Genomic DNA, 12246 nt, shown 5'->3' with positions numbered 1-12246 from the left:
TGTATGTGTGTAAAGCACAATTTATACCCCATACATGTATATCTGAATGTATATACATAGATTTACATAATTACCATAAAATATTAAAGCTACTTTGTTTTCATCACTATTTTATCAAAGATATTCCACAATCTTATAAAGAGTATTAATCATGTTTCCTATTTACTATTTATGTTTTTGATGCCTCACTTGTGAGGTGGAGGAGGTTTCAAGTAGTCATTTTTCAAGTGGAACTCATTAATGCTAATCTTTAATTGGATAATGGTTCTCCTGTTGAGAAGTAAAAGATGCTAGTTTCTTCTATTCAGGAGGGTAGGGGCCCAATGAAGAAAGGATTTCTTCCATACAGCTCCCAACATCAGCCAGCTGAGGGAGCAAGAGACCTCATCTGTAAGTTAAATTGTCTTAGCCCTACTTCCTCAAGATGCTCAAGATTACAACATGAACTTCAAGTTCAAGAATCTGTCCCATTTACCTTAATTTCCAGGTTATCATAGATTTTATATTTTACAGATGGCCCAATTAAACAATTTTCAAGAAAATTTAATGATAAAGACTTTTTATGATGAATCCTATGAAATTTGAGGTAACCAGTTTTTGTAATAAATACGGCAAGTTTATTTTAGTGATTTTCCTTTTGAATTAGAGTTATTTCAGGATACAGACAAACATAGAAATAAAACTATAGTTTACATGCCTCTGTGTGTGTGTGCCTCTGTGTGTGTGTGTGTGTGCAACATCAATAAACATAGTGTTACCAAGGGAATGCCATATGTCCCAAGTGTGACTGACTTGGAAAAATAGAGGTGCTGAACATTTCAGCATCATTCTGAGAGGACATCCTCCAATTTTTTTTCTGGCAATGAAATTTTCTCACCCTTAAGACATGCAAATGACTTTTTTCATCTGTTCTTTTTATGTTATTTGCATATGGTTTTATTTTTTCTCTTGTTAAAGTTAGCACCAACAAAAATTAACCATTTGGTACTCCTACATTTAGTTGCTTTCCTCTTTTTTTAAAGAAACATATATAATAAGTAAATTAGTAACTTTCTGTTTAAAATATATTAAGGAGCTGTCAAATGACAAAGGCAAAAGGTCATCTGTGGGATAGTTGTTTAGCAAGTGGTTACTACTACAGAAATTAATTGTGTGTGTAATTTTTAGAGGATCCCATGAAACACTATTTTGATTAGTGTAATTTATAATGTTAACAGATTTCCTTATAATAATAGGAGGGAGAAAGTTAGTAAGGTTCAATTATGATTATGAAGGAAATCAGAAAGAGTTAATGAACTGATATAATCATTTCTTTAGTTGCTGTTCAATTCAGTCTCCATTTTTAGAGATTCTTTTTTGGAGAATAAGCAAAAAATCCTGTAGCCCTATATATTTAAATATATACATATATAAATGATGTCATATGACATATATCTATATATGTCATACGATATATTTTTGTCAAGGTGAAGAATTTCCATATTTACTTTGTTCTGTTACCTTCATTTTATAGCACAGAAATCTCTGTCCTTATTAAGACGACAAGCTCACTAAGTTCTTTTTATCCAAGTAGAGGTCGAAGTAAGCATCAGTCTCTAGGGTCAAAGGCGCAGGCAAGAAACCCCGTTTAACCTTTTGCGTGTAAGTGCTGAATATTTTGAGGTTTCTCTAACAAATCAGCTTCCCCAGTTTCTTAATTGCCCAGCTGTACTCTGTATCTGCACCTTAAGAAAGAGCAAGCGAAGGCACATTTGTTTAAGTCCTCACATAGTTAACATCGTGGGTAACCTCCTCAGAAATTATAGCCTTGGCTGCAGTTCATCCATTAGTCTGGAGGAGACAAGATTCCCAAGTGGCCCTGGTGCCTTTTCCAATTCCCTTGCGACCCACCAATCCTCTCGGTGCTTTCCCTGCATGCAGGGAGTGTTCAGTGCTAATCAGGTCAATGATCATCCCACAGCTCAAGGGACATGACAGGAGCCTATCACAGCAGTTACTGGGTCTTCCAGACCCAAGCACGTTTGCGGAGAATCTCATGTTAAGAAACATTGCTTTGGTCCTCACTTACTCACTGGGAACCTCTGAGGATTTCAGCTTATCTCTTTTCTCTCCTTTAGCCAGCAAGGAGTTCAACATAAACAGGAAAAAAACAGCCCAGCATGCAGGTACCTGGAGGGTGTTGATTGAAAACTTAGGATACCCCCGCCCCAATCAAGCTTCATTTGACTGATGTCTCAGCTCTATCAAAGGCAAGATTTCAATTAAGGTAAGTGCTTCCTTATCGGGGTGACTGCATCGGCATCAGGCTGAATTTCTGCACTGAAAGTTCTGACTGACTAAGCTGACATTCATTCTGCACTGCAGCAAGTGAATGTGTTTGTGGCAGTAAAAGGCTGAGTTTACAGGCAAGTGTCCCACAATGAGAACTATGGCTTTTAGACAGCGATCTTTTTTTTTTTTACATGCCTCCCTGGGAACTCTCAGATATTTTGAAATTGTATCACCTTGGGTTCACAGGGAAATAAAGGGAAATATGAAAAAGTGTTGGGAGACACTTTCTTCTCTCTTACCTTTTTTAAATCATCTGTTTAGGGATTTGTGGAATGCAAAGGTAACTTGATTTTGATTGTACTGCTTTGTTCATAAAGAATCACAAAATCTCCTGCTTTACGAGTTCCAAAGTTCAATAAATTGGAAAGAAATTTTGAAAATGTTGAGTTCAAGGATCTGTAAGATTTTACAGGTTAGCAACATCACTGAAAGAATGAGTTTGACTTCTGTGAAGGTTTTTAAGACATATGATTTTGAATAGTTTTCATTATGTATTTAAGGAGAATAAAAAAAACTAGAAAAATTGTTTTTTTTCATTTGAATGACATAAAAAATATCTTTAGCTGTCAAAAGGAAAGTAATCTTGTATGAATGTTTGCTTAGATTAAAAGCTAGAGATTTACTTTTAATGAAGGTGAGACAGAGCCAAGGGAAGTTATAGAAAAGAAATGAACTGATTGCTGAAATGCTTATGTATGAAGAAAAAGAAAAGTAACTGAATATTAAGTGATTTATAGGACTGGATTTCAAGATAGCATGTTTTTCAAAAAGAAGCTTGAGTACTCACATTTGTGATGTTTCTTAGCCTTCATAAACCCAAGGTTAATTTTACATGTATAATAAAGGGAATTTTCTGGGAAATTTAAGGCAACAAACCTTTTTATCCTCTTCCGTATCTACCCCCAAAAAAGTTTTGCCTAAAATAAGGAGAAAATAGGCATAACTTCATCCCCTTTTGAATTAAAGCACCTCTCCTATTCACCTTTCAATTTGTAAAGAAATAGTAAGCTCTTTTATAGTAAATTTAATTGGGGCAATCAATGCATTTTACAATAAAGCACACACATACTTCAGCTACATGTAACTTTATGTATTAATATTATTTTCATTATTATTATAAAATTAGTACACTTTTTCTTCATAATGAAGATTCATGAAGTAGCATGCTTTTGTTTTACTATTTTAATTAATTTATGAAAATATATTGATAATGATTAAATTTAATCCTAATTTTTAATCCTACCATTATATACATACATACATACATAAATACAATTCTATATTGAAACTTTTTCACATGCTCCTAGGATGGGAATACCAGGGTGATGTATATGTTTAGGAGAGGAGAAGAAAGCAAGCACATAAGTGCATAGGAGTTTTCAAGCATCCCCTTGAGTTTTCCATAGCAGGGAACCCTTGTCTTTCAAAGTGTTTTTCTATCACCTTCCATATATATCATACATATGGATTTGGGACATTTTAGAAAGTGTCAAATGCTGGCTGTCTTAATTGGCTGTCACTGCTCTGTCACAGTGGAGAGCATTGCAATTCTGCAGGCAATGCATTCAGACTGATGATGATGTTACTGACTTCCAATTCCTTCCCCACAGGAATAAGACATTTTCAGGAGTCCCACAGGCACTGGTTTGTACTAGTTGGTGTGTCTGTATGTTTGTATCTAAAGCCCTGGGCATGTATTATTTGGTTCTGTCATCCTTTTTCCCTGGGGATATTGTTTCTTAGCTCATTCAGGGGGGGAATTTGACAGAAAAGTGTATAAGTTATTGTTCTAGTTGTTGTCTTTGAGCATTGATTCTTTGGAAAGTTGATGCAATAGTATTGACAATGAAAAGTTGGTTGATTATAAATTTACTTATTTCTTAAAATATTTTTTCTTTTTGTAAGGGGCTCCAAGTTTAAAACATCACAGTCACATATTCTATGGAATAACATGATAGAATTACCACATGTTATGTAACTGGCTATGATTTGAGTATTCCATATTATTAAAAATAAATCGTATTTCACAAGGAGAAGAACAAAACTGGAACTCTCTATTGACTTACAAAATAATAGGAGAACCTGATAGAAGATACTCAGTAATAGGTCAAAATGTAGCAGGCAAAGTTTTTATTTGATCCATTGTTGTTCATATATATGTATATGTGTATGTGTGTATGTATGAGTATATATGTATGAATGAAAATATATGTATATATATATGCATATATATATATATATATATATATATATATAGGCACTGAAACCTGAAATAATGAAATTTTAATGGTGAAACAGCAGTGGTTTAATTGATGTTGGGAGGCAATATAGTTTGCCAAGCTTCAACTCCAGTCATTAGATAGGCTATCACCTTCTATAAAGAATAGTCATGTGCCTGTGTGGCACCATTATGAACTCTTCCAAAGAAATTCAGGAATACTTTGATATTTATTTCCTCATGATAGTGTAACATAACTCCAGAGTCCTAAAAGTTATTTTCAGTAGTTTTCTTCATGGTTAAGACAGAGTGAATAGTTTTTATATGATTTTGCTATCCTCAGTACTTGACACAAACATACACTTAACTTGTTCTTGGTTTCTGAATGAGATTGGTGTTCAGATCTTTGCCTCAAGCAAACTCTGATTATTACTGACAGAAAAAGCAGTTTGCTATCTGGGCAATCTCTATTGAAAATTAGTATCCAATACTCAAGTTGTTTTTTCTTCCCCAAGAGAAGAGGGGTGACACACTATCAAGTTAAAATGACACAAAGGAAAAGTATATACATATATATATATATATATATATATATATATATATATATATGTATGTATGTATGTATGTATATATATATAATACAACTTATATTGAAATGTGAAACAATTTGTGATTATAGGAAGATAAAAGCAATGCTTGGTTAGTGGTTATGGGCAACCACAGAATTAGAAAAGAAATGGAATATAGCTGAAAATTACATTTTAGAAAGGAGATAAAGAAAACACAGATGGAAAATAAACAAGGCTATATTTCTGTTATCCCCAAACATTCCTTTGTGTACACAGGGTGATTTCTATTTCCATTGTTTTCCTATAACCCATATTTTGATGACACATGATAGCTGCTTTGAGTTCCATGTGCTGACAAGATTCCAAAGACCATTCTAAATTATTCTTAATTTCTCATTTATTTCTTAATGGTCTGTCTACCCTGTTTTTACCACAGTAAAGTTTAAATAATCTCTACCAGTGACTTCTCACTATTGTAAGAGAGAGTTGAATTATTTGTGGGTCACACACAGGAGAGGTGTAAATTTTGTATATTTTCATCCTGTCTTCTAGTTACTTAAAGAGTTGCCTGGGAGTGAGAGGTTAGATGATTTATCCAAAGTTAAACAATGACTATGAATCAGAGGAAATATTTCAACTTAGATCTTTCTGACTGAGGTCAATTATCCATCTATTACACCTTTTGTCTTTCAAAAGGCAACTCTCTTAAGGTCAAAATTTTCAGAGATGCTAGTGCTTAACCTAAAGGTCTTTCTCCATTCATGAAATTACAAGTTAAGTGAAAGAATATTAATTATAATATTTAATAAATTTTATAATAAAATGATAAAATAAAATCAACAATTATATCATGTTTTTATTTTGGAATGAGGGGGTGGGACTCATGTTACACTTGTTTCCCTGTTTCACCAGTTTCTATACTTGTTGTTCTGTCATTTTCAGTTGTGCCCAATAGTTTGTGAGACCATTAGTAATTTTCTTGGCAAAGATAATAGAATGTTTTGCTATTTCCTTCTCCAGTTTATTTTATAGGTGAGGAAACTAAGTCAAACAAAGTTAAGTGACATATCCAGAGTCATACAACTTTTAAGTGTCTGAGACCACATTTGAACTCAGGATGATGAGACTTTCTGTTTTCAGGCCCAACAGTGTCCACTGTACAATCTAACCATTCAGTGTATTTATTGTGGCATAATTTTACAGCTCAAGTTAAGACAAAACAGTTTCTGTAGGAGTACTGTTAACACCCAAACTCTAAAGTAGTAAAACTGGTACTGACAAGTAAAATATTGTGAACCAAAATGGTGCTCATGAACCAGGGAACTATCTGATATTAGTTTTCTCTAACCCCTCTGGAGAAATGAAAAACATCTTCCCATTTGGAAGCTCTATCCTGAGTAGAAATCTGTCTTCTCTGATCACTGCTAAAGAAATATAGCCTCTGCTGACATTGATTGTCTATAGAAGGAGATTTGTTTCTTAAGAAACTACCTACTCTAGAGATCAGAAACAGTTCATTTATTTGAAAGGAAAAGTGAGTGTGTATGTCAGTAAGGTTTGTGTGTGTGTGTGTGTGTGTGTGTGTGTGTGTGTGTGTGTGTGTGTGTGGTATGGGACAGAAGGAGATTAATTTTAGAGAGAAAAAACAGTGTAAATGTGTCCCTCAGGTTCTCACATTCTGTTGGTGGAGAGGTAGGTAAGATAGTCTGGTAACAGAAGAATCATTTGATGGATATCTTGTTAAGCATCAATAATCATAATCCTATCTTTTTAGCTAGACCAAAATAGCATATATAAAGATGATGGTTTATCTGTAATATGCCAAGTTTTTAAATTTATTTTAAAGATTCCTTAGAAATTATCTTTATTTAAAAGATTTACCACTGTCTAATTTTATGATCAAATCTCCCTGAGAATAGTTGTTGCCAAGGTTGCTAATCACAAAATAGTCAAGTGAGAGTATAATGTCCTAAATTTTGACTCATATAATAACCCACCCTATATCCACCATTTCCAATACCCTCAACCTCTGTTTTTATAAAATCATGTAACTTAAAACAAAATTCATGAATGACATGAATTTTTAGCCCAAAGCTCTTTTTGTATATATATTTGACTCTCTTTTTTGGTTTGTTTAAAAAACTTTGAAGTTACCTTTAATTTCTTATAACAATTTATATTTAAGGAAAACATAACATAAAAACATTTAAGCATGCTCTGAACTGAATTGAAATGATGCTGGCAATCTTCCATTTCAGTATGGTAATTGCATAGTTTTCCAGTGAAACTACATCACTTCTTTAAGGAAAAAAAAAGTACATTGACTGAATAGGAAATTGAGTAAGGAGATTAAAATGTTGTATTTTTACATACATACATAATTTAAATAAAACTTAAAACAAGTATTCATCTGAATATCAGAAAACTTAATGGTTCTCAGTGGACTATTTAGAGTTTTTCAATGTTGATATCTTATCTATATTCCTTCTATTGTTCCATAGGACTTTTATTCTTTTTCCCTCTGCGGCGATACTTCTATTCCCTAATATGTTCCTCCTTCCCATTGCTCACCTTTATATTGACTAGTTACCACCGTTTTTGACCTTTAGGAGTCAATGTGATAGAGAAGAATGAGTGCTGGATTTGTAAGCAGAAGACTTGAGTTTGAATTACATCTCTGCCAGAGATTTTGTATCTTTGGCAAGTTGCTTAAACTTTCAGTGCCTCAATTAGATTAAATGTCCTATAAATTCCCTTTTTAAAAGAATTATGTTTGAGGACTAAGGAGTACAACAAAAGTAAATGTTGTAGGTAATAGAACTATATTCTTTAAAGTACCCAAACTATAATTTAATTATTTAGCAAATTAAAAATTATGCAAATCATAGAAATTACACTTAAAAGATATATGCAAACTTACATAAGTGGTAAAGTGACAGGTCAAAAATCAGATCCATGTCTCCAGATTACACAGGTATTGTGATGTTTCCTTCTTTATATAAGTAATGATTTACATGTCTATTTTATATATTTTCCAGTGAAAAATCCTTTTAAAACACAATTTACATAAATAAAAAAATACTAACCCTAAAATGTTATAATTCAAAATAATATATGTAAATATAGAAAATGATAAGCCACCCCAACACCTTTTCAATCTTCCCTAATATATGGTATTTTAGTTGTTTTTTTATTGCAGTCATCCTTCAATTTGTTTTGACAATTAGGACCTTATAACCAACATAAAATATACATAATACATATGAAACATTCCTTCCTCCAAAGGAAAATATAGTTTGGGAGGGTCAAAAAACCCAGTATGTATGAAAATAACTAAACCCCTTAGTCAGGCATGAAAAATCTTCCACGATCTAATTCCAGTTCATATTTCTAGTTTTATTTCATTCCACTTCCTTACTGGAAGAGATCTCAGAATCTATCTAGTATAACCCTTTAAGTTTATATAAGGAAACAGAGGAGTAGAAAAAGTCTGAGATTTTCCTTTGTTTCCAAGTAACAATATTAGCCTTGAGACTGTCATTGATGTCCTCTGATTCAAAAGCCTCTTTCCTCTACACTGGAACTTTTCTACTTGTCATCTCTGTAATTTTCCAAATCAAAACAGCTGTAGCCTCTAGTCTGTAAATGTTGCTTCCCATTAAAATGTTAGTTGTTTTGGGACAAATTCTATTTCAATTTTGTATTTATGGTATTAGTATTGTTAGCACAAAGTGCTCAACACATGATAAACATTTACTGTCAATCTTTTCATTCATTCTTCATTTGAAGAATGTTGCATATTTCTTTTATACTTCTAATTGCATTATAATTATTTGCTTTCATCTTTTTATCACTGGAGAATAAATTCTATGATACTAGATACTATAGCTTTTTTGTTTGTTTGTTTTTGCAAGACAATGGAGTTAAGTGGCTTGCCCAAGGCCACACAGCTAGGTAATTATTAAGTGTCTGAGGCCACATTTGAACTCAGGTTCTCCTGACTCCAGGGCTGCTGTTCTATCCATTGTACCACCTAGCCACCCCTCATACTATAGCATTTTAAGCTTTTTATGTCTCTCAGTACTTAGTGGTAAATACCTTATCTGCTTAAATCAATGAATGTCTGGATTATATGTATAATAAATAATTTAGAAAACAAATATCATGTATAAGGTAGAATAGTTTGAAAATTATTCATGGAGAATATGCTGATAATATGATGAATTATTTTCCATCAACCAATCAAAACATATATTACCAACAAATGTGTTCTGTCCTGAAAACAGAAATACAAAGATTTAAATAGCCGTACTAAAAACCATACAATTGCATTGGGCAGAAGGACAGGCAAGACCTAGGAGTCTAGGACCACATCCTTATCAAAGTTACAATAATAGGAAGGATACGACCCATATAAGAAATAATAGAGACAGTATGTAGTAGTGGAAAGAATACTGACTAAGGAGTCAGAGGACCTGATTTTAATCCTCTGTATGATGATTGTCTCTTCTATAATTTTGTCAATATTACCTAATCTTTCTAGTCCTCAGAGTATTCAATGGTAAAATGAAAGGTATGGATTAGAAGAAAGAAATTTATTATCCTAAGACTCAATTGGAGCAGTAAGCCCTTGTAGTGGAAGGATTGAATAATGGAGAAGGTCCTTATTAGAATGGTCTTTAAATTCAGGTGAAAAAATTAGATTTTATGTGATAGGCAAGTGAGAGCCATTGTAGAATCCTGAACATGATAATGGCATAATGAAGTGTAATTAAGGAAAATAAACAAAGTACTATATGAAAGAAATAAGTGGGAGGAAGGGGTGCTGGATTAAAACAGACCAGATGATTGGCTATTGAAAAATTACAGTTAGGAGATGTTTAGAGCCTAGACTAGAATGATGGCATAAGAAATTGATTTAAAAAAGTTCTTTCCTGTCCATACATATATTGTGATGATTGAGTAAACACATCCTTTCCTACTTTCCACTGGTGCCAATGATGTACTGAGAGTATATAAAACCATTAGAGATTCCTTGCTTCACAAACATAGATTGTTTGACTATTTCTGAACATGTCAAGGAATACTTTTTACTATGCTAGTATAAGATCACATTAGTTCAGTACTTAAGTTGAAAAAATTTTATAACTAAATAATATGTGGCAAGCTGAATTCTTCATGTTTACACAGCAAAAAAGTACATGCCTGTTAATATTTATCTTTTTTGTAATGATGATAATCAGTATGATATGATAAGAAATATTACTGCACTTGAAGTCAGGAGACGTTCAAATTCCATTTTTAAAATATAATTACCTCTTGTATATAGGCAAATCATATAACTCTTTGGGCCTAGGTTTCTTCAATTTTACCCCAATAGAATGATAGACCCTTGACAAGAGAGATTATTTTGTTTTTAGTTTTATTTATATTCATATCACTTTAGCTTAGGAAACTGCTCAGTATCCTGGAAATACAGCAAATCTCAAGTGTCCTTGGAGCACTCCAACTGCTTAACTGTTTCTTGACTGATTGATTTATGATAATATTTATACTATCTAATTCACAGAGTTTTGAGGACAAATTTATGTAAACTTAAAAACATTATATAATTGTGAGCACTTGGTTATACTTAGTTGTTCTTCACTGAAAAATAATCTAAAAAAAATCTAAACTTAGTCATATCATTTGGCAATTCACACTCATGAGTTGGAGTAAAATGAAAAGAGATGATTTATTACTGATTAGAGAAATGTAAATTAAAGCACCTCTGAGCTATTAGTATAATATATGGTATTTTTTACAACTTAAATTGTTATTAGTATATTATATGGTATTATTTATGGTATTAGTATTGTTAGCCAAAGTGCTCAACAATGATAAACATTTACTGTCGATCTTTTCATTCATTTTTCATTTGAGATTTCAGATTGGTCATATTATCAGAAAGGCTAATGACCAATGTTGGAAGGGATATGGGAAATCTGGGACACTAATGCATTGTTTAGTGGAGTTGTGAACTGATCCAGCCTTTCTGGAGAGCAACTTGGAATTATGCCCAAAAGGCTATAAAAAATGTGCATGCTCTTTGATCCAGCAATATTGTTATTGGGTCTATACCCTGAAGAGATCATGAAAAAGGGTAAAAAACCCATATGTACCAAATTATTCATAGCAGCTCTGTTTGTGGTGGCAAAGAACTGGAAATTGAGTGGGTGTCTATCAATTGGAGAATGGCTGAACAAACTGTGGTAAATGTATGTGATAGATCACTATTGTTCTGTTAGAAATCAGGAGTGATGGGATTTCAGAGAAGCCTGGAAAGACTTGCATGAACTGATCCTGAGTGAGATGAGCAGAACCAGAAGAACGTTGTACAGCCTAATTGAAACATGGGGCTGATGATCAATGTTAATGGACATGCTCATTTGAACAGTACAATAATCAGCAACAATTTTAGGGGATCTGTGTTGGAGAATACTATATGTATCCAGAGAAAGAACTGTGGAGTTTAAATGAAGAGCAAAGGTTATTATCCTCAATTTTTTTTTAAAAGTCATCTTATGTATTGCTATCTCTATTATTTTCTTTCTTCCTTAATGACATGTTTTTTTTTCTCTCAACACATTCAATTTTGAAATATGCATATCATAGAAACAAGTGTATCAGACTGCCTTTTGTTGGGGGAAGAGGGGAGGGGAGGGAAGGAGGGGGAGAAATTGTAAAATCCAAAATTTTGCAAAAAATGATTGGTAGAAACTATTATTGTAAATAAAAATTGGGAAACAAATAAAATATTTTTATCAAAAAAAAAGAAAAGAGCTGGATTTGACATCAGAGTACCTGACTTTGAGTCTTTGCACTTCCACTTACTTCCTGCAATATCTTAAGCTTTTCCTTTCTGGACATCAGTTTCATGGCAGAAAATGAGAGACTATCAGCTGAAAATATATTAACCTTTTCTGTGATCATATATTTTAAAAGTCTGATTATGCCAATGAGAGTATTTTCTCCACCAATACAAACTGAAACTCATAATTATCTCTATTCAAAAGATTGACTAGTGATAAAGCACGTATTTTAGTATACAGCCACTTAACTTTAATGCTTTGAATGTTTGTATTTGGC

General features: G+C 32.8%; 1 protein-coding gene across 1 annotated transcript in view; it reads left to right on the top strand.

The window, feature by feature from the left end:
- Positions 1 to 2088: 2088 nt before the first annotated feature.
- The window catches only part of CDH12 (cadherin 12), a 597774-nt gene continuing 587616 nt past the window's right edge, over positions 2089 to 12246 (top strand). Inside the window, exon 1 of the mRNA XM_074199467.1 lies at positions 2089 to 2266. The gene's annotated coding sequence lies outside the window, so the exon portion shown is untranslated. The remainder of the gene's footprint in view (positions 2267 to 12246) is intronic.

This window comes from Macrotis lagotis, chromosome X (assembly GCF_037893015.1).
Source record: "Macrotis lagotis isolate mMagLag1 chromosome X, bilby.v1.9.chrom.fasta, whole genome shotgun sequence".
Lineage (NCBI taxonomy): Eukaryota > Metazoa > Chordata > Mammalia > Peramelemorphia > Peramelidae > Macrotis > Macrotis lagotis.
Note: the sequence above shows the minus strand (reverse complement) of the source record. Positions and strands in the feature narration are given on the sequence as shown.